This window comes from Stegodyphus dumicola, chromosome 10, assembly GCF_044657685.1.
Source record: "Stegodyphus dumicola isolate Sdum_Otavi_A_Nest chromosome 10, ASM4465768v1".
Lineage (NCBI taxonomy): Eukaryota > Metazoa > Arthropoda > Arachnida > Araneae > Eresidae > Stegodyphus > Stegodyphus dumicola.
The window spans coordinates 24,228,578-24,248,435 of record NC_140777.1 but is presented as its reverse complement, the minus strand read 5'-3'; the positions used below and the strand labels follow the sequence as shown (position 1 = coordinate 24,248,435).

Genomic DNA, 19,858 nt, shown 5'->3' with positions numbered 1-19,858 from the left:
CATACCATTGATAGCAGATCATTGGCAGAATACTGGCATTGGCAGAATACAGATCATTGGCATCGTATAGAGAACACAAAAATTGGACACCCTATCAAAGAGGTCACGTCCTTTTTACCAATGAGAAATGTTTCAGTGTGACAAATGATTCTTGGGGCCAGTTGATATGAAGAGAGGTGAGAACATTCTTAACATCAGGTAAAAGGATCATTAAGTGGTCTTAGCGTGTGTGTATGATGAAGCATTATGATGAATGGACGGAAGAAGCTTCACGTCTTTGTCAGAAGTTCATATAACGGGGATCATTACTGTGATGAATGCTTTTGTGTCATTTCAGAGGTGCCACTGATCCCGACTTTGTTTTAATGGATGCCGATGCACGGCCTTGTTGTACTAATTATAAGAATTATATTAATAAATTTGTAATGAACTTTGATGTGTTGTATGATGAATTTGATAGAAACTGTCCGTCTGTTTTGAAGGAGATCTAATATATATACGAAACCATACGGGCTGGATGGTGTAAATTGAAGTTGCTTCACTGTAGTTGGGCTCAAATTTATCTGTTTTATTCTTTTTTGCTCCCCATTGATCAAGTTTTTCTTGATCCGATCGTAATTTAATCAGTGTGTAATTAAAAATATTTCTCGTACTTTAACCTACTATTACTTTTTATTGGATTATTATAGGAAAAATTGGAGTTTTTAAATGAATTTTAGTTTTATTCTCTTTGGGGCTGAAGAAAATTTGAATTAGTTTGAAGAGACATATATAAAGATTTTAATTTTAAGATTTTATACTGGAGATTTCACTTTGCTTTTAACTATTAAATTTATTTATATTTCTAGTGTGACTTACGTGGAATCACGACTGGCAGCTGATAATACGAATTTACTGAGTATTAATTTAAATTACTGCAAATCGGCACTCACCCTTTCAGCTACTGAGAAATTTTTGCTGAAGATCCGTGAGATTATTACAATTCAGGAACCAGTTTGTAAGGAAAACAAAATTGCTTATATAAACAATCCTTGGATAGGGAAGGGGGGTGGAGAGATACTCTTTTTACGCTTGAATCTATAGACTGTGTAGTGAATTATTGTTCAGATACGATTGTCACCATTTCGCTGAATGCGCAGAGCAGCTCTCTGGGTATTATTACAGTTTATGTTTCATCAGCGGGAGATTGTCAGGCCCACCTCCTACTGCTGCAAAATATTTTAAATTGATTTTATTATAGTTGACGTTTCAATGGAAAATATGTGAATTGAGGGCCCCTTTTAATCCAAATAGGGGAGTTTAATAGGGGGGTTCTAATCCAAGGTTTTATAAAAATAGTTTGATTTTATTGAACAAGCCTGACTCATTGCCTACTTTTTCTTCTGTGGAAGTGGGCTACACGAAATTAGTCATATACTCTGCTGGTTTTGGCTCGAGACCTCTTGAGTTAGAGCTGGACTCCTTAAGTTACCATGGTAATTTGCTCTTAAAATGAATTGCAAAGATTTGAAAGATTTTGAAAATGATAAGGTAAGGCATTCAAAAAGTTTTTTGAGTATAAATATATTATGCCAGAAAATTGATATTAATATAAGAAGCTTTGAAAAAGCTATTAGGCTCTTCCAGATCCAAAGATAAGGTAAATAATTTAGTTCAAGAATTTGAAACGTTCCTTATAAGTGTTACGAATAAGTATTTCAAAATCAAAAAGGTTAATATTAATTATTAAACAAATTAAACTCGTGGAATCCATCTCTTGAGAGTTAGAAACGAAGAGGTCGAGCCATAAGGAAAACGTACCCAAGTTAAGGGCTTAAGTGAAGATATAAAACTCGTAAGAAGACTCAAATATAAAAGGGAGCTGGTTCTCTACAGGAATACTCATATTAAGAGAAAAAAGAAGGTTAAGATGGAGTTCTTCCTCGGGAACTGGCATTATTATGAGACATTCTATAAAACTGCTTCCAATAAATGTAAAAAGGGAACTTTGTATTTTAGACGTCAAAATTGTCAGAAAAAAGACTTCTCTGTTGTCTCTACAGGTTATGGAAACCATGAACCTTTTTCCTGAGGATAAAAAGGGAGGAAGCTTGGATATCTTTAACTGAGAAAATTGTAGTGCTTCCAGGGGACACTTTGTGCTTAATGAAATAGAATCTATTATTGATAATTTTAAATTAAGTGAGCACAAGGTTTGACCTGCATTTTGGCGGCTGTCATAAAGTGTTTTTTTTTAAATTTTGACCTATATGTATACTAAAGATTTTTGGATAAATTATTAATAAGATTTCATCTAATAGATTGGCTCATGTTTTGGTTAGTAATGAAAAATCTCTCCAGCAGACAATATATCTTAAGATGCGCTCAATCGGCAATGTTTTATTTGATATGCTAAACTTTGGAAACAAAATAAAAATCACAGTCACGTTATATTGATTTCATTCGATATCAGCTTTTGACAGTGTTTGTTGGTGCTCCTTTATGGGAACATTGCTTGATAAAAAATTCCTGCTGGAAATTTTTCAGTTATTGAGGAACTCTTTTCATAACCGAAGGTTTGTTTTCACTATCTCATTTGAATCTTGTATGACTAATTTGGATGTAAGTAAAGGATGCACACAGGGTCCTGCAGCTCACAACTGTTATGGATAGTTATTATAAATAAACTGATAATGCAGTATCCTATTGTAGGTTTTGATTAGTGCTGTTATGCGGATGATCTCATAATTTGCATGTTTGATCCTTCCCTGAGGAAACTAGAAACAAAACTACAGGGAATTATTGTCATTTTGAAAACTTGTCATGAAATGGTGAGGCTTACTTTTAATTTAGAGAAGATTATTTTTGTTTCCAGTGGCAGATTAGAGAACAACTGCAGTAAAAAATACAAGCAGAAGAAACAGGTAATAAAACTAAAATACAGTAAATCTGTAAATCGTTCATCTTGTGCCGAGCTCTCCAGTATTTCTCCCACAAGTATCCCGAGCCAGTGTTGGGCAGTGACTCAAATGGTTCGCATTCATTTCCTCACGAATGTTGCACAATTGGCAAAGAGGACTTTGCAGTATTTTTATACGATATAGATGCTTGGAGAGGCAATCATGGCAAGTAGCGAGGCGAAAAGTGGCAACAGATTTGTCACTTGTATATTCACATAGTGGAATATTTGTGATTTCCTGAATCCATTAATGCTCTATTTTTCTTCCGGAGGGGAAAACAGTTAAGAAAGCCAAATTTAAAATATTAAGATCATAAAATAAAATTTGTTTCTAATTTAACTTAATCTGTTATATTGGACAACAAACTGAACTTTTCTGAACATTTTAATTTCGTCAATAAACGAAAAGACATAATTTTAAACAAATATAAAAGGAATTTTGGTTCAAATGTCCTTCCATTGAAGGGTTTTACCTTGGGGAGATTTACAGAAGTGCAATTATTCCATAACGAGATTACTTAGGACTACATCAACGGAGGTTGTCTGCCTGTTTGCTGGCTTTCCGATCTTGTCTTTACTCTTGCAGTGCTTTTATGACAATTTTTTATTAAGTTCTCGTCGCCCGGAAAGTAATTTTATGAAAATTTTTATTGGGATCTCGTCACTTGGAAATGAAATTATATGGATATTATCTCGTAGCAAGAGCTGTCTTCGAGACATTTAATGTAGATTTGATTCATCCCATGCAAAGAACATGAATTCCCTTTGTTAAGATTCTCACAGAGTTCCATGAATTTGACTTTTTTACTGATGGATATGGGTTTGGAGAGGACACAGGTGCAACTTTTGTTGACCAATTTTATAGTGTAAAGATAAAGTAGACAAGGATCAAATTGCAAATGTATTCAGTATTTCAAGCTGAAGCGCATGTCATTCTTTATGCCTTGAGATGGATACATAGAAAATTGAAAAGTGGACATACAATTTTTATATACTCTGATTATCTTTCTGCTCTTCGACCTTCAAATAATCGGTCACTAGTGTAACACAATGGGAACACATATTATTGTCCATTCGGAGGAGAATAATACCGATTACACTCCTAAATACTAATTTGAGTGATAAATTTAACATAAGAATTTAGACCCTCGTCTCCGTGTATTTCAGCATTCATTACTGCGCTGGTAAAAATATGGAGGTCATTGAGTCTATTCAAAATGATGCCTGCCTATATTTTTAAAATTAATTTAACATTTTCATGGCTTTCATAGATTTTAAGCATATTGCGTGTCTTTTGCTCCTTCCAGGTTGTAACATGTCTGGAACCCCGTAAAAACAAAACTGAAACTCAGCAGTATCGTGGGCCTAGCCGGAGGCCTTCCCATTATGATGAACACTACATCGCTGTAACCTGAGCATTTTTAAGTTCTTGTTAGAGAGATACAAATTAGTTTCGTTACATGCAGCTCTCTTTTATGCAATATCTCGCTCACGGTATTTTTGGATATTCAAATTCCTATAGCAGCTGCAAATTCCCTTGCTATCTGGGCTGATGTGAGTTGTCTGTTTCTTTAAACAATCATTGCCAAATAACAGGAGACTGCTGGGGCACGTTTTGAAACTTGACCTGGGGCTGTCATCAGTGGTTTGAAGTCGTTTTCAGACTCTTGACCTGAAGCTTTTGGATAGTTTTAGGTTCCTTCTCAACGACATGCTTTATATTCCACACGGAAAATGATTATCCAATTACTTGTAAAATCTATGAAATTAGAGAAAAAAGGAGTAACCAAGACGCCGAGGGAGTAGCATGCTATTTTCGAGCTACGTTTTGAAGCCGTACTAGCGCGTACAAAGCAATTTCCGTTTGAAATTCTTTTGTTACTACATCACGATACTTAAAATCAGTTTTCCTGAAATGATATTTCTCATAGAATTACAGTGTTTGCTGATTTCAGCTGCAACCACCATTCTGCTAAGTAAGAACGCCTCACAAAAGAAAGAATGTTAGCGACAACAAAAGACTAGAGGTTATTTCAACGAGCATTATTTTCGGCAGTTACAGTCCAACTTCAAAGGAGAAAAGAGGACTGCAATCAGCAAAATATGACGGTTCAGGAATGCTAAATTTGTTGAACAACTAACAGGTTAAGAACATATTTATAAAAATTGGACTCTTTTTGAATCAACAAATCCGAAAGTAGATTCAGTGCAGCATTCAACAATAAATAACGGATTCTACTGACGTTCCTCCCCCCAAGCATATCAATGAACAAATAACCTTTCTCCAATGCGAACTGCATTGGAGAAAGGGAAAAAAAAAAGTTATCTCTGCAGTTAATTCAAATGTCGCATTCGGACAAAGACTATTAATTTCAACATCTCCATAGGACTGTAAATTTGTAAATTTCGTTCAAATCAGATAACAAAATTAGTATTTTCGATTTTAGTGAATGAATCAAATTAAAGAATAGAGGGCGTATGTTTTCTCTGATTATATGTGATCTACAACTATTTTTCCTTCAGTGTTCTTTTTTAATAATTCGATTAATGAGAGTGTCATGCGCAGAGCTTTAAGAATGTGTTCTTTTTAAGAATTTTTATGTGTTGTTTCTTATGCTCTTTTGTCTGACGCAGTCAGCCCAAGCCCACTAAATTCCTCGTGGCAAGGAGCTATGCAGTGCAAATTAACCTATGCAGAGTCAGAGTCAAGAGCTATGCAGTGCAAATTAGCCATAAAAAATTGCTTGTGCAGGAAAGAAACAAAAGATTTAAATACCGGAACAATATTTGCTTAAGCACCGCTAACAACATGAAGCAGAACATAGAGAACTCATAAATATTGTAAAGTGTTAAGTTTATGTATCTCTAAGCAACGAATGGCCAGGTATCATCAACTGGCAATCATTTCGTAAGCCGTTTAATGCCCCACTAGCCCAAGCAAGTTTACATTTCATTTAAGCAACGGTGTAATGTATTCTTGTTATAGTCATTGCTTGTATACAATCCTTAATGCATAATCCAAGAAACTGTGTAAATACCTCACCTTTTCAAGTATGTAATTACATCAGACATCAGTTTAATACTCTGTATTATCATGGTGCAACCACTATGTGTATGAAATGTATAATTCCAACATTAACGTAATCTAACACTTTAATGACTGAAATGTCAGTATTTAAGTAATAGTGTTATCATATGGTAACATTTGTGTATAAATAATGTGAATGAAGTATTAATGTAATCAGACTGTAACCGCTGAAACATATCATGCACAAGTGACCAAGCTGTATGAACTGTAATCTGTACATTCCATGTTAAAAATCGTAAAATATTTAATGATCTCTACCCAACTATAGACAACAAATGTTCAATCTGATCAAAATCATATGATTTTGATGATCAATATTGATATGATGTAATCTATATCACGCAACAGTTACGTACCCATTGAATGTAACTACTATATCATTATAAGGTTCCAGTAATTGTTACAGATACTTAAAGTTACAGATACTTAAAGTTACAGATATGTGTGTGGAACCTTGAGAGCTGGTTAGTGAATAATCGCTTTGCTTGGGAAACAGAAATATATACTCAAGAAGGGTTAATTACTCTTTATTGCTCAAAATAAAGATTCACAGATGGCCCTTTCTCAGGATGTACGGAACAGATCCCACGTGGGCGACCGCTGCAATTATACCTAAACTAAACCTAACCTCCGAAATTAGAATTAGAACTATCCTCTCTGCATTTGTTTCTTCAATGTGCCGAAAGAACGAGCGCAAATATTTATAGCGTAGCGAAGGTAAATCCTACTTGACTATTCGATAACCTTGAACTCGATAACCCAACTGCCTTTCAGGGACTTAACAGAATCAATATAAAGGGGTAATTATAAAGCCTCCTTTTATAGCTGCCACTTTAATACTCCCACTAGTGTAATTAAGAATAGTTAAATTCACTCATTACTGAAAACGTTTCTGTGCACTTACTACTGTTCTTTCATACTGGCAATGATTTATAATAAATTTATTTTGTTTTCAGGTGAAGTCTTCAGGGGACATAAGGCTTTACGAGATTGAAATATATGTGTGTAGAACGAATAGTGTACAGAGCGCATGTTAACGTAGAGGATTCTGAACGATGTAGCTCATACATGTATACAGTATTTGATGAAGAGTTGAGAGAGGTCATCATAAAATTACAATTCCCACGTCCTTTCACCACGACGATGCACCAGATCATACATCATTGCCTGTGAAGAAGCAATGTTTGGTTGAAAACATTTATCATGATACCTATTCGCATTGATAAAGACTCCGCGGGTTCTCCGTTCGCGGGATGACCATAGTACTTTGGTTATCATCTTGTATATCCAGTCCAACGTCCAACTTCTACCGATTACATACGACACAATGAACGGTAAAATATCTTTATGACAAACCTCGAGCTTTTTGAGAACAAGTGTTGAATACTTGCCTCAAAAAGCTTAAGATTTGCGAATAATAGGGAAACATCCCAAAAGATGAACAAATCTCACTTTACTCAGCTGGTAATAGTCTACGGAAATTGGGTAATAATTTGTTAATTTGACGGTTTGTCACTCAAGTATACTTGTGACAAATGTAAAAAAAAATGTTAAACTAATAAGTAGTATGGCTTGAAGAAAACTGCACAGTACTACTGAAAATGTAATTTAGGTGTGGGTCTGTTGCAACAAAATAAATATTATAACTTTGCAATATGCCGATACCAATTTGTTAATGAAATTTTATCATCGGTATTATTTGCTTTTAGATTAAGTTTTACAGATATCAGTTTGTTGTAAAATATAGAGCTCTTATTATATATTACTGTGTTAGTACGCAATCTGTAAAAAATAAACCTAGGTTATAGAAATCAGAATATAAAGCACAAGTATTTAAAACTTTGAAAAAGGAATTGCTAGACGTATTATCAATTTCTATCCAAACAGAATCTGTGCAATAATTGACAGTATAACATAAGCAATAGCATATACAATTATATTTCTCATGGCGATCACTTCCCCAAGACGGCTACTCCTTAAACTGGCAGCCGACTTGTAAAAAGTATTTCTAAGGGCAAAAATACTTAATATCGATACTGAAAATCGCCTGTATAAGACATCCCCCGCCACAAAAGACCAAACTATTCAGCAACCGTGTGATGCTGTCTTAAATAGAATTCGCTATGTAATTTTCTTTTGAGTTCTTGAAGATAAATGGGCTGAAATAATTTTAAAAATTTCAAAGAAAAATATACTTTTCCCTTAAATAAGTTTTTTATGCATGCCGAGAGATTTGTAAAATATAAATATATATCAGTAGAATAATAAAATTATGCTAAATGATTAAGAATTGCCCGCAAAGATTAACATCTTTAATTTGCTTCGGAAAGAGATAGAGATGTAGTTGAAGAAAATCTGAAGCAAAATAAGATATTATATTAAAAGTAACAAGTTTCCATCTATATTATTTAGAAAGAAATATATTGTAAATATTAAATTCAGAAAATCTTTAAATCCATACATCAAACAATATTCATTGTACACATACAGAGCTTAGCACTCATACAGGGTGATTAAAAATATCTGGAAAAAATATAAATCCATATGAGAAATGAAATAAAAAACTTTTGCAAAAACAGTCCATTGACGTGGGTCACAGCGCTCTTGAGCAGTAGATAAAAGCTTTCTGTTAGCGTATAAGGTATTTCTCCCGCCTTCTTAGCGTTCCTTCGTCGTGTAGTGGTCTGCACGTTGGGCGCGTATTCCAGAGGTCCGTGGTTCGATTCCCTGCGAGGGCGTGGCTCATTTTTCACATCTCCTGCTTCCAAATAAACTAATGACTGACAGTGGCGTCCAAACTAAAAGGGAGGTGGCTGATGATTCTCCACACCCAGGATTTGGCGATTGGGTCCTTTAAAACCCCAGTCGCCCTTTAAAAGGGGGGAGTATATAAGGTATTTCTTCCGCTTTCGTGGTGTAGCGGTCTGCACTCTGGGTGCGTATTCCAGGGGTCAGTGGTTCGATTCCAGGCAAGGGCGTTGCTCATTTTTTCATCACTCCTGCTTAGGATAATCATAGACAAATGGAGCCAAAAGGGGCGTCTGTCAAAACACCTATACCTAAATGCAACTGAACCCATGATCCTCTACGGCTGCCCAGTCTGGATGACTGGCACAGCAAGAATATGTCAAAAACTTCAAAAAATACAGCGAGTAATCCTGCTAAAAATCACCAGTGCCTATACCACCCCCTCAATTGCAGCACTAAGTTCTAGCTGGCACGCTCCCACTCTACCTAAAAGCAGAATTAGAAAGATCAATCTACCGACTTCTACACTACAAAGAGGTCGCTAAAGAAGATTTACATCTATCTTATGCCAGCATAGAAAGCTTCCAAGGTCCTCCTGTCTTACACACAGGAAATCTACCCATCCTTGTGCAAATACCCACCCTGGTACAACTCGCCACTCTCAGGACAGCAAAGAGAGATTTTTGTTTGATGGATCAAAAATTTCATGTCGAAACGTTCATGGTCTTTTCGAACAATGAAGAAATTTGTCAAGCACAATTCCGTCTAAGCAACCACTCTTCAGTCTTCCAAGCCAAGTCTCTCGCTCTCAAAGAAGCAGCACTATGGTTAGGTACGCAACCAGCAGCTCAAACTTCAATTTTCACAGATAGCATGAGCGTTCTGAATGCGCTGAATTCCTTTCCTCCAAAACATCTGCACACGGCAGAACTTAGAGAGAACCTCTTGATTTTAGGCTCCTCCATCCCTTTAAAGATCAACTGGATAAAAGGACACTCTGGGCAGAAAGGCAACGAACGAGCTGATGAACAAGCTAAGACCGCAGCTCTCAAACCAGAAACTGACAAGGAAGTTCCGTTTTCCACAGAAGTTGCAAAAATGCTCCTCAAGACAAGATTCTGAGACATAGTCAGAACGATGGCAGGAAGAAGAGACAGGAAGATTTACTTGCAGCATCTTCCCAATACCTACTCTCAAGAGGCTCAAATGCAACCGACTCTTCCTCCAGGCCTGTACCAACGACGGAAAATTCCCAGTGCATTACAGACGATTCCTCAGGCTGGACGTCAACTGTTCTTGCGGTCTTCGCGGAGAAGACGCAGATGAACTTCATTACCTGCTGTCCTGCCATCTGACAGAGCACCTTTGACAGCAGTTCTTTCCTTTTGACTACACATATCCTATGAATAGACTCACGGACTATTACTGCAACAAGGGCATCTTAGATATAATGAAGCCAGTGAATGAAAAGAATTATACCCAAGAAAGTGAAAATTAATGTAAAATGTAGAAAGGCGGCCTAACCTTCAGATTGCTAGCAATGACTAGGATGACTTCCTAACCCTGTAGTGCCATTAACTTAGTTTGGCGGAATAGGCTAGGTAAAGTGATCATATATCACTCCTGCTTTAAAAATAACCTAATGTCTCTACAAGCGTAAATCGTCATTTCCATGCGGGTTTCCAGCTGCATGCAACACTCAATGAAAGCGTAGGTCCCGGATATGCCTTTTATCTACAGGTTTGAGGATAGAATAGGAGTACTGTTCAAAAGAGAAAATCGATAATCATTCTCTCTACCTCATTTGAGTAGTTACGCTTGTGAATTAATAAAAGATATTCATCTGAAATTTCCTATAGATTCCTTCTGAAAGAATAGTATGGTAACATTTAAGAAATGTATTTCTCCTCCCTTCCTAGCGTGCCTTCGTGGTGTAGTGGTTTTGCACACTGGGCCGGTATTTCCAGAGGTCCGTGCTTCGATTCCCGGCGAAGGCGGTTGCTAATTTTTCATCTCTCCGGCTTTTCCAATTAACCTTATGTCTCTACAAATGTACATGCACAAAGAAACATTTAGAGCGCTATGAACTGCTTTTAAATATATTCAATGATTAAATGACTTATTCTTTTACAATAATTACGTATTTTTGTATCCTACATTATTGTGTTACTTGTCATGACTCATGGAATATAAAATTCAAGATGTTTTTATATGTGCCTAATATAAGACGTCTCATTACTTCTTTACGTGCAAAGAACCGATTATATTTTACTTCCTACTATTCATAGTGGCATGGTGCTTAACTTTCAAGAGAACTTGAGTGTTGGGAAATGCGCAATTTCTTTTTGTAAAGACACTTCAAATGGCATGTCTACAGAAACATTCATCCTTAAAATACAGAGAAAGGAGTATTAATGCAACAATCCGTACTACTGGAAACATACTGTGAAGGACCTTTGATAATACTGGTATGGAACATCGCTTCTGAAGTATCGCTGCGGGGAAGGGAACTTCTAACTTTTGTTACGAGTGCAGCTACTTTCCATGCATTACAATACAGGGCAAACTACATGTCCTGCTTTTGCACAGAAAATTTTGAAAATTACTATTAATTATTTGAGGGACATTACCTAGTCGAAGCACTGTGTATTTTATATTGTATTTGCGAGTGTATGTATCATATATGCTGCCCAATAAAAAACAGTAATCGTGTTACTGCTAATGGCATTTCATACTCACACATACAGTCATTATAATCACCGGAATTGATAAAATGTAAGACTAGGAACGCATTATCTTTCACAAAGTGGAGTGTCACAGTACTTTCTAATGATTATGCAAGACGTTTTAAAACATCCGTTTTTCAGAACGGTGGAAGGAAAAAAATTAAGCATTCCTTGACCTTGAGTCTGCATTTTGTTCTACTGCATTTCTTCTATTGATTTTTTTTTTCATAAACAAGTATTTACAGTAAGAAAGTTTAGAAATCGTTCATATTGTACAAATATGGACTGAGAGGGAATTAAGTTTCGATATGCGCCGTACTATTAATAGCGCACACATACAATGATAGGTCAATAAATACCAAGCACTAAACGGTACACAAACGAGAAAAGTTTTGTAGTGAATACGCAGTATATGAAAGGTACATTCCAAAATCCGCTACACTATTCTAGTCACAGTCACGTGAATGTAGTGGAAAATGGAAGTGTCCAAAGTTCATCCAACATCGCATAAACTGTTTTCTTTTTACAGAAGGGATTGAATTCACTGAAATTCATCTGCGAAAGCAATAGGCATATGATCAATACATTGTAAATCGTGTCCAAGGTAAATTTAAAAATAAATAAGGAAACACTGAAGAGCGGGCTAGCAACAATCAGAGGTCCCCAAAACCCCACAGACGTTAACCACCACACTCAGTAGGAAAAAATTAGAGGAACAGCTGTAAAAAGGTGCTTTATGTTAATTTTATTAAGCGAAGTTTAATAAAAGATTGTCAATTGGTAGCTAAAGGTCAACATCATCACGCAATTCAATGGAATTTACATTCGCTGCACAAAAATATGAAAATTTTTTAAGCCCATTCTTTCGGTACGTATGAGAATGAATGAAAGGGGTATTCATATTCTAATTTCGAAGATTCTCGAGTAGTAGGCTTTGGTATGTGGAAAATGGAATATGTCTTTGAAAAGGCTTTTAATGATTTGTGGGAGATTGCGCGCGGCTGAAAGAGTGAATGGAAGCATGACAGATACTAACACTGGTCTGTAAAGATCAAAAAGTAACCCAAAATGCCATGGTAAGAACATGAAAACGGTTTAAAGAGGCTGGTGGCGTATACAGATAACCAGGTTAAGGTCAAAAACTTGTCGCAGCAGACTCTCAAGACCATTATTTCGCAACGATTGCCAGAAGAAATAGATAACTGACGTCATTCCAGACTTCAGGGGATTCATTGCAGGTACAAGAACTCGATTACCCAGATAGACAAGCTTGGTCTGCGAATTGCATTCAGTTACAGTAATGTAGAGATCATCGTGATTGGAATATCACAGACTAAAACCGAGTTTTCTTTACTGATGAGTCATGCTATTGTTTGGAGAGCGAATCGACAGAAGTTACTATCTGGAAGAAGAGAAACATACGCAATAAGTCTGAACACATCCGTGAAGGTATCGGTAAAAAAGGTGGTGAAGTCATAGAGTGGTGAGAATTATTTTGAATGGTCGCACTAACCTACACATTTTTACCTATACAAATATAAATACTGAAATATACAACGATGAATGTAATACCGACATTCCTTTGCCTAACTTTATGTAACATTTATTTTTTGCAAAAACAGGCACTTCCGCATTTTGAAAGTATGTCATGCATGACGTATAAAGATCTTACGCAAGTTCCATGTTATTAACTGCAAAATTATGCAAGTTATAAAAGCTTCTGCAGCTGTTCCTCTAGTTTTTACAACTACCGTAATATACATCATAGAATATTAAAATGATGGAGAACCATGTACTTATCAAAAATAAACGTATAGCGTTCCATCAAACTGAAGTTGCAATAGAGAGGAGTTTGGGTACGATGTAAAAATGCTTTATATATGACTTTAATTTTGGGACTGAGCACAAGTACTTCGAGCTTTGCTGCCGTTTTCACCGCTGTTCACGTAAATACACTTAAATTTCAACAACGTATGCCAAGTTCTGGGACAGTGAAGTGTAAGACGCTGTCTGCAATTTTCTCTCGAATGAGGCACAGCTAAGTATTGACTCTCTTTTGAATGAGGCGCAGGTATTTGAATAACAAACAGGGCGCTCAATGTTGAAATTAAATATTTTTATTCCGTTCTATTTATTATTTATTAATGTAGCTTTATGATACTATTATAATGCACTGCACTTTATTATAGCATTAAAATGCCCTGCATTCCCAAATGGCAATGCCAAGTGTGATTTACTTATGCTTCTCTTCAATCACGCAAAGTAGGCAAGATTTTTCAAGCCTCCGCCGCATAATTCATTCGTGGAAAGAGAAAATAGTGATTCAATCTGTGAACGCGGCATATATCTTTTTCGACGCATAAGTTTCGCAGCGTTTTCGAAACCTAGGAATTAGTGGAAAACGTGGATTACTCGCCCAACCTCTTTACTACGTGACTCTACTCAGTACCGTATGATCCTCAGAACATGATGTCAGTCCTAAGTCTGCCATTGTCTTCGTGAAGTTTCGTCTTGTTGAAACTACTGGTCACTCTAACTATCTGGTAGTTTTAACTCTGACTCTCATATTGTACATTTTATCATTTAAGACCAGCACGCTTCCCTGAAGGCGACGATTCAACTTTCGTCTAACTTAGTTGTCCTCGGAGACACCTTCAGGTCATCTTTTTATTCGAATGCAAACAACACAACATCAAAAGCAATCCAAAGTGATGCAGCGGTTAAGCAATTTAACTTTTATGTGTTTTAAGGTTTTCAATTCTGGGCAATGAAGAGCAAATGAAGCAAATGAAGAGCTAAGACTACTCGGTCTTTTAGTAGCTCTTCATTTGCTATCATTTGCAAGATGACAGAAAATTATTCTAAATTTTAAATATACATACGAAGTATCGAGATTATTGGAAATATTCGTAAGTTTGCTGACTTTATAAACGCAGAATACATATGCAAATGAAGACCATGCAATCTTATAATATCAATGCATTACGCAATAATTTTTTTTTGAAGGAATTGGGAATTGAAACAAAACCATTAAAAAAATTCCTCTCACCTCCACTAGTTATGCCAGTAAAGCAAAAGATAGTTATCATTCTTTAGAATACTTAAAAAATAATGAAATCAGCTCCAGAGTATGAAATTATAAGCATACTAGAATAGATATGATTAGACAAGATTTGGAATAAATATGCTTTCCGACGAAGATAACGTCATCGGAAATATGGGGGCGCACTCCTGGACCAATGTAGTTGCTCTAACGGCAGTGGAAACTCTGAAGAATTTTCGACGGAAGCAAAGAGCATCCTGATTTTTAGGAAACTATCACGGTAAATTTATCAGTTTAATCGATTACTTTGAACATTATTAATTGCATTTAAATAACGGTTAAAGTAGAATTAATATATTTCTACAATAAAATGTTATAAGGTATTTCTTCTTGGCATGCCTTCGTGATGTGGTGGTCTGCACGTTGGGCGCGTATTCCAGAGGTCCGCGGTTCGATTCCCGAAGAAAGCGTTGCATATTTTTCACTTCTGCTTCCAAAAGTATACTTAATGTCTCTGCAATGTGACCGACCAATTGATTCAGTTAGATATCGGTGGTAGAATTGGGAGATGAAGATTACGGAACTATAATAATGAATATAAAATCTTATTTAACATTTTTAAATAAAGTTTGCAAAAGTTTTAAAAAATGCCAGAAATGTCTAATAATGTAGCTTTGATCGCCGCCAGAACTAACGAGTTCAACAATCCCACACTACTTCTATGTACGGGATGGAAGAAATTATTTTATTCTCATGTGGTACTGTTGGGATCCAAGTGCTGTACAGCCAACTGTGTACAGCCAAGTGCTGTACAAGCAAACGTAAGATTCGTGGTTTAAAAATTCTGGCGAGGACGCAGTCGATTTATCATGTTCAATGAAATAATAAAATAATCTCTACGTGGTTAAAGAAACTTGGAGTAGCTTGTCTCTAAAATTTGGATTCCCATTTACAAGAAACATGATACTGATGATTTCAACTTTTTATCAAGCTGTTCCTTCAGAATACGCCGGAAGGTCTTCTTCTGAAACCTCAAAGTTCCCAAGATACCTCTGAGAAAATACAAATTTAATCATTTAAAATTCTATCATAACCATGTCACTTTGCGTCTGAATTCGTTTTCTCGCGGTACGCTGCATTAACGGCTTAGACAGATTTCAAGATGCACGGATAATTCATTAAAGCATAAAAGAAATCTAAACGGAATCAGAGCTTGCATGTTGCAGATAAGTCCCAACTTGCACCAGAACGTTTTCAAACCCTCCAGTGCTACTTCTTTCATATATATATGTGTACATATATATATATTACCTTCAGAAAGGAAAACATTCGACAACATAACACTTTTTTATCTTTATAGAAGCTGTAAAAATGAGTTATACACCTTAAAAGTGCGAAGAGGTTTAAAAATCTATTTGAAAATAATCCACCGCAAATGATTTTCGATGCAAAAGTGAGAATAAGTTATAAGCGTAATAAGTAATATGCATGATCTTCCGAAAAGCAAGCGTGTATATAAGCGTGTTATTATATATAATAAGTGTTATAAACGTTTTGCGTTATAAGCTTTATATAAAAGTAATATGCGTTATAAGCAACACTGATGGAATTTAAATATTTACAGAAATTTACAACAACACCGATTTTATTTGTGATTCTGCAATACAGGAATGGCCAACTTTGATCGACTTTTAATTTGAAAAGTGATGCAACGCAAAAGAGAGGATCGAAGCGTTTGGTTTGGTTTATTTAACTACCGCAAAGCACTCGAGGGCTATCTGTCTTCCACAGTTGCCTCCGTGGAAGACTTTCTGCAGGAAACTGGCCCGTATAGGCTTTACACGCGAAAACGCCCATGCAGTTCGCGTTCAGCGACTTTACCGCTTGGCAGCTTGTGTTCCGAATCAAAAAATAATAGCGCCTCCTGATCTAATAAAGAAGTTTTAAATATTTAGTTATCTAGATTTTTTCCAATATAACTGATTAATGACCATTCTACATATGAATTATTTCATTATATCACGACCACTACTTGAATTTTTATATTCAGAACGAATTTTCACGGTAAATGTTAGGTCAGAAAATAAGATTTAAAAATTTGTATAAAAAGTAAATGCAAGTTTAAAATCTTTTCTTAAATGCAAACAGAGGGAGAAAAGGGAAATCTCTGGATTAAAAGAAACGAAATTCAAAAAATAAATTATTTTGATTTAGTTTTAGTAACAAGTAACGTCTAATTAAAGAAACACTTTCATTAATTAGACGTTACTTGTTACTTGTCTAGTTTTTAATACTGATAAACCAGTATTAAAAAGTAAATATCCATAGCTTAATTACTGTTTACACATCCTTTCAATGCCCGTTCAATTTATTTTCTACTCCTAAGTTTTGTTTTCTTTATTTTTTTATTATGAAATCACTACTCATACAAACAAGAAAAAAATGCTCAGCTAAAATGTGCATTTCACTTTTCCTGTATCCTAACGAAAAGAATTTCAATGATTCCTTCAGAACATTACTTCACAGCATTAAAAACAATTAGAGTAGTTTTAAAGTTCAAACACTTTTTAATAATTAATGTCTTAACGTGAAAAAGTATGCAACTGTATCATTATTTCTAAATAAAATATCATATAAATATTTTATTTCACAAAAAAAATCTATGTATTTTTAATAACAGATATTTTAGAGACTAAGAATTCAGTAACGATATTCGTCAGATAATTATTCTTATATAACCATTTTTCCTTAGGTAAGTCATTTTATTAGTTTTAAATAGCATACACGTGGAAGTACGTTTCTTCGAATAGTAAAACAACATTTAACTTAATACCAATATATATATTATACATTAATAATGTAGCATTTTAATTAACATAATGTTCAGAATTATAAAATTGTTAATTTATTATTCTTGCGTAAAAAATTAACATTCAGTTAATAAAAGTTTAATTCGAAATATGCTAGTATACAATACCATCATTTCTTTTTTACCAAGACATGCAGAAATTTTCATATTTATTTGATGGTAAGAATCAATTATTACGTATACGTGTAACTCGTAGCATTTATTTAAATGCACCAAGGGGGGGGGAGAAATAAAGAAAAGCGAAGAGAAATAAAGAATTTTATACAAGGAAATAAATATAAAAACATAATTCGCATTTTATTTTTACAAAACTTCATTATTTTTTATGCAATAAAGTAAATTAACGCAAATTTTGTGTTTTATTTTAGCTAAAATTTTTAATGATTAACTATAAATGTAATGAAAAGAGCTAAAAATTTCAAAAGAAAGTGAATTATTTAAAAATTATTGAAGGCATTTTTTAGTAAAATTTAAACGTATAATATTAAACAACAAAGGAAGTCTTAAACAAATAATGCCATGAATAATTTCAATATTCTGACTTACCATTTAAAAAAATAGAACCGATCGTCTATTCCACACCTTAACAGCTTATTGATTACACCCCAAATCCCTTTTCCAACTATGCAGACGAAAGTTTTGTTATGTTTCAGAGAGAGTAACAGAAACAAGTTTTCTCCACCCGATACTGTTGCCAGATTCCCATATTATTAACTAGCCTATGAGAAAGGAGTCCGATTTATTAGGAATTCGCGGCGCAAGCGAAAGTTTTAAAAATGTGTAGTAGATCTTCCCTACTGAGTAAATGTGCAACAAAAATAAAACAGTTCCTGCGGTAAAAACATTGCATTTAATTTAAAATCGTTCTTCTATCTTTTCGGTATCGAAAAGTAAAAGCTTCAACCAAACAAGGAATTAGGAGATTATCCTGTTTTTTCATAGGCAGCATGCTATTAAACGTAAAATCTAATAATCGTACCGGTTGTCAGTTCTGAGAATTAAAAAGCTAATTAATATTTATTAACAGTTTACATCGTATAAAAATTATTTGGTTTACGAAAATAACAATCAAGCTTGAGACCGAAAATGTAATCAAAAACACGTAGACCATTCTCATCAGAATTAAAATTACTTGAATATGAATTTGGCTTTTCTGCTTTGATTAGTAAATTCCTTCATAATGTCTTCATAAAAAAGGAGCAATGCTTCAAATTTCAGAAGTAGTTTTTTGATAGATAATATCCTAATGGTACTTGATTTCTCTCGTGAATGTGTCACCCTAATATTATTATTAATGTTTCGCATCGCCCATATAGTAGAATGGTTAGGGAAATCTACTACGAAACCGAAGGGTCTGGGTTCGAATCCCGGAGAAGACATGGGAGTTTGTAAATATATAGTATCGGTGCGGCATGGCGGCACTCTAAATATGCGGCGAGCCGAAAGTCCTCTCGTGTGGGTTGGTGGGAGTGGAGAATGGTTCTACCTCAAAACTGAGGGTGGAAAACAGAAGTCAAGCCTCTCTTAGGAGTAGCCTCTGTTGGCAAACATTGTTCCATGTAATATGGACACGACAACAACAACACTATTTCTCAGTGCTGAAAATGATCGTTCCGCTGATACAGTTGAAGCTGGCATTGATAAAATAAATTTAAAAATTATAAATTTCACTTATATGGATACTAAATGGATATTGTTTAATGTTACTGATATTCATATATGGTACTAGTTCATGTACATATTACATCATGTACATACTAGTTCATGTTCATATACATAGTTTCAAAACTCGGCAGAAAATTGTTAAGCAATCAACTCATTCTTAAACTTTTCAAAATTGCAGTATGGACTGGCCCTTGATTTATTTAGCAATAATTCAGGAAAATTAGAATAGTAAGAAATAGAGTTGTGGTCATTCAGAAGAAGCACAAAATTCAAGTTTAGTAAGGGAACCAAATATTTCGGATATTTGGTCGGATATGTTATATATAATCTCAAAGTAACGTTGCTTAATTTTACATTTGCGAAATATACACTCTTTTTGCTGATAATTTATTTGTTTCTTAATCATTGGCCTTTTCCATGATGACTTCAGCACATATTAAAATTTTGCAATATCTTTTTTCACAGTAAGAATTGCCAATGATTTTCTCTTGTAAAATCTCAAAGAGGGGATTGGCAGCAGTGTGTTTTTTTTCTTCTCTCCTAAGAGAGCTGTACGTGAAACTGTTAACGAACCTATACATGTGTAAATAAATTTATATTTTTATTACTCTTATAAGGAGTATGTTTCTTTCCGCTAACTTCACTAAGTAGAGTTTTATTTAAATAAAAGTGAATGATCTTAGTTTTTCCCTCACATCTGGCCTCCTGGAGGACAGAGCATTATTTTTAAACATGAAAAAGATCATCAATACGAAGAAAGTGTCAAGAAGTTGATTCATGC

The 19,858-nt window shown here is 34.9% G+C and overlaps 1 protein-coding gene across 1 annotated transcript in view; it reads right to left on the bottom strand.

Annotated features, from left to right (window-relative positions):
- The window catches only part of nvd (cholesterol 7-desaturase nvd), a 99,244-nt gene extending 81,147 nt beyond the window's left edge, over positions 1-18,097 (bottom strand). The window contains exon 1 of the mRNA XM_035373680.2: positions 17,959-18,097. The gene's annotated coding sequence lies outside the window, so the exon portion shown is untranslated. The remainder of the gene's footprint in view (positions 1-17,958) is intronic.
- Between the last annotated feature and the right edge of the window lie 1,761 nt (positions 18,098-19,858).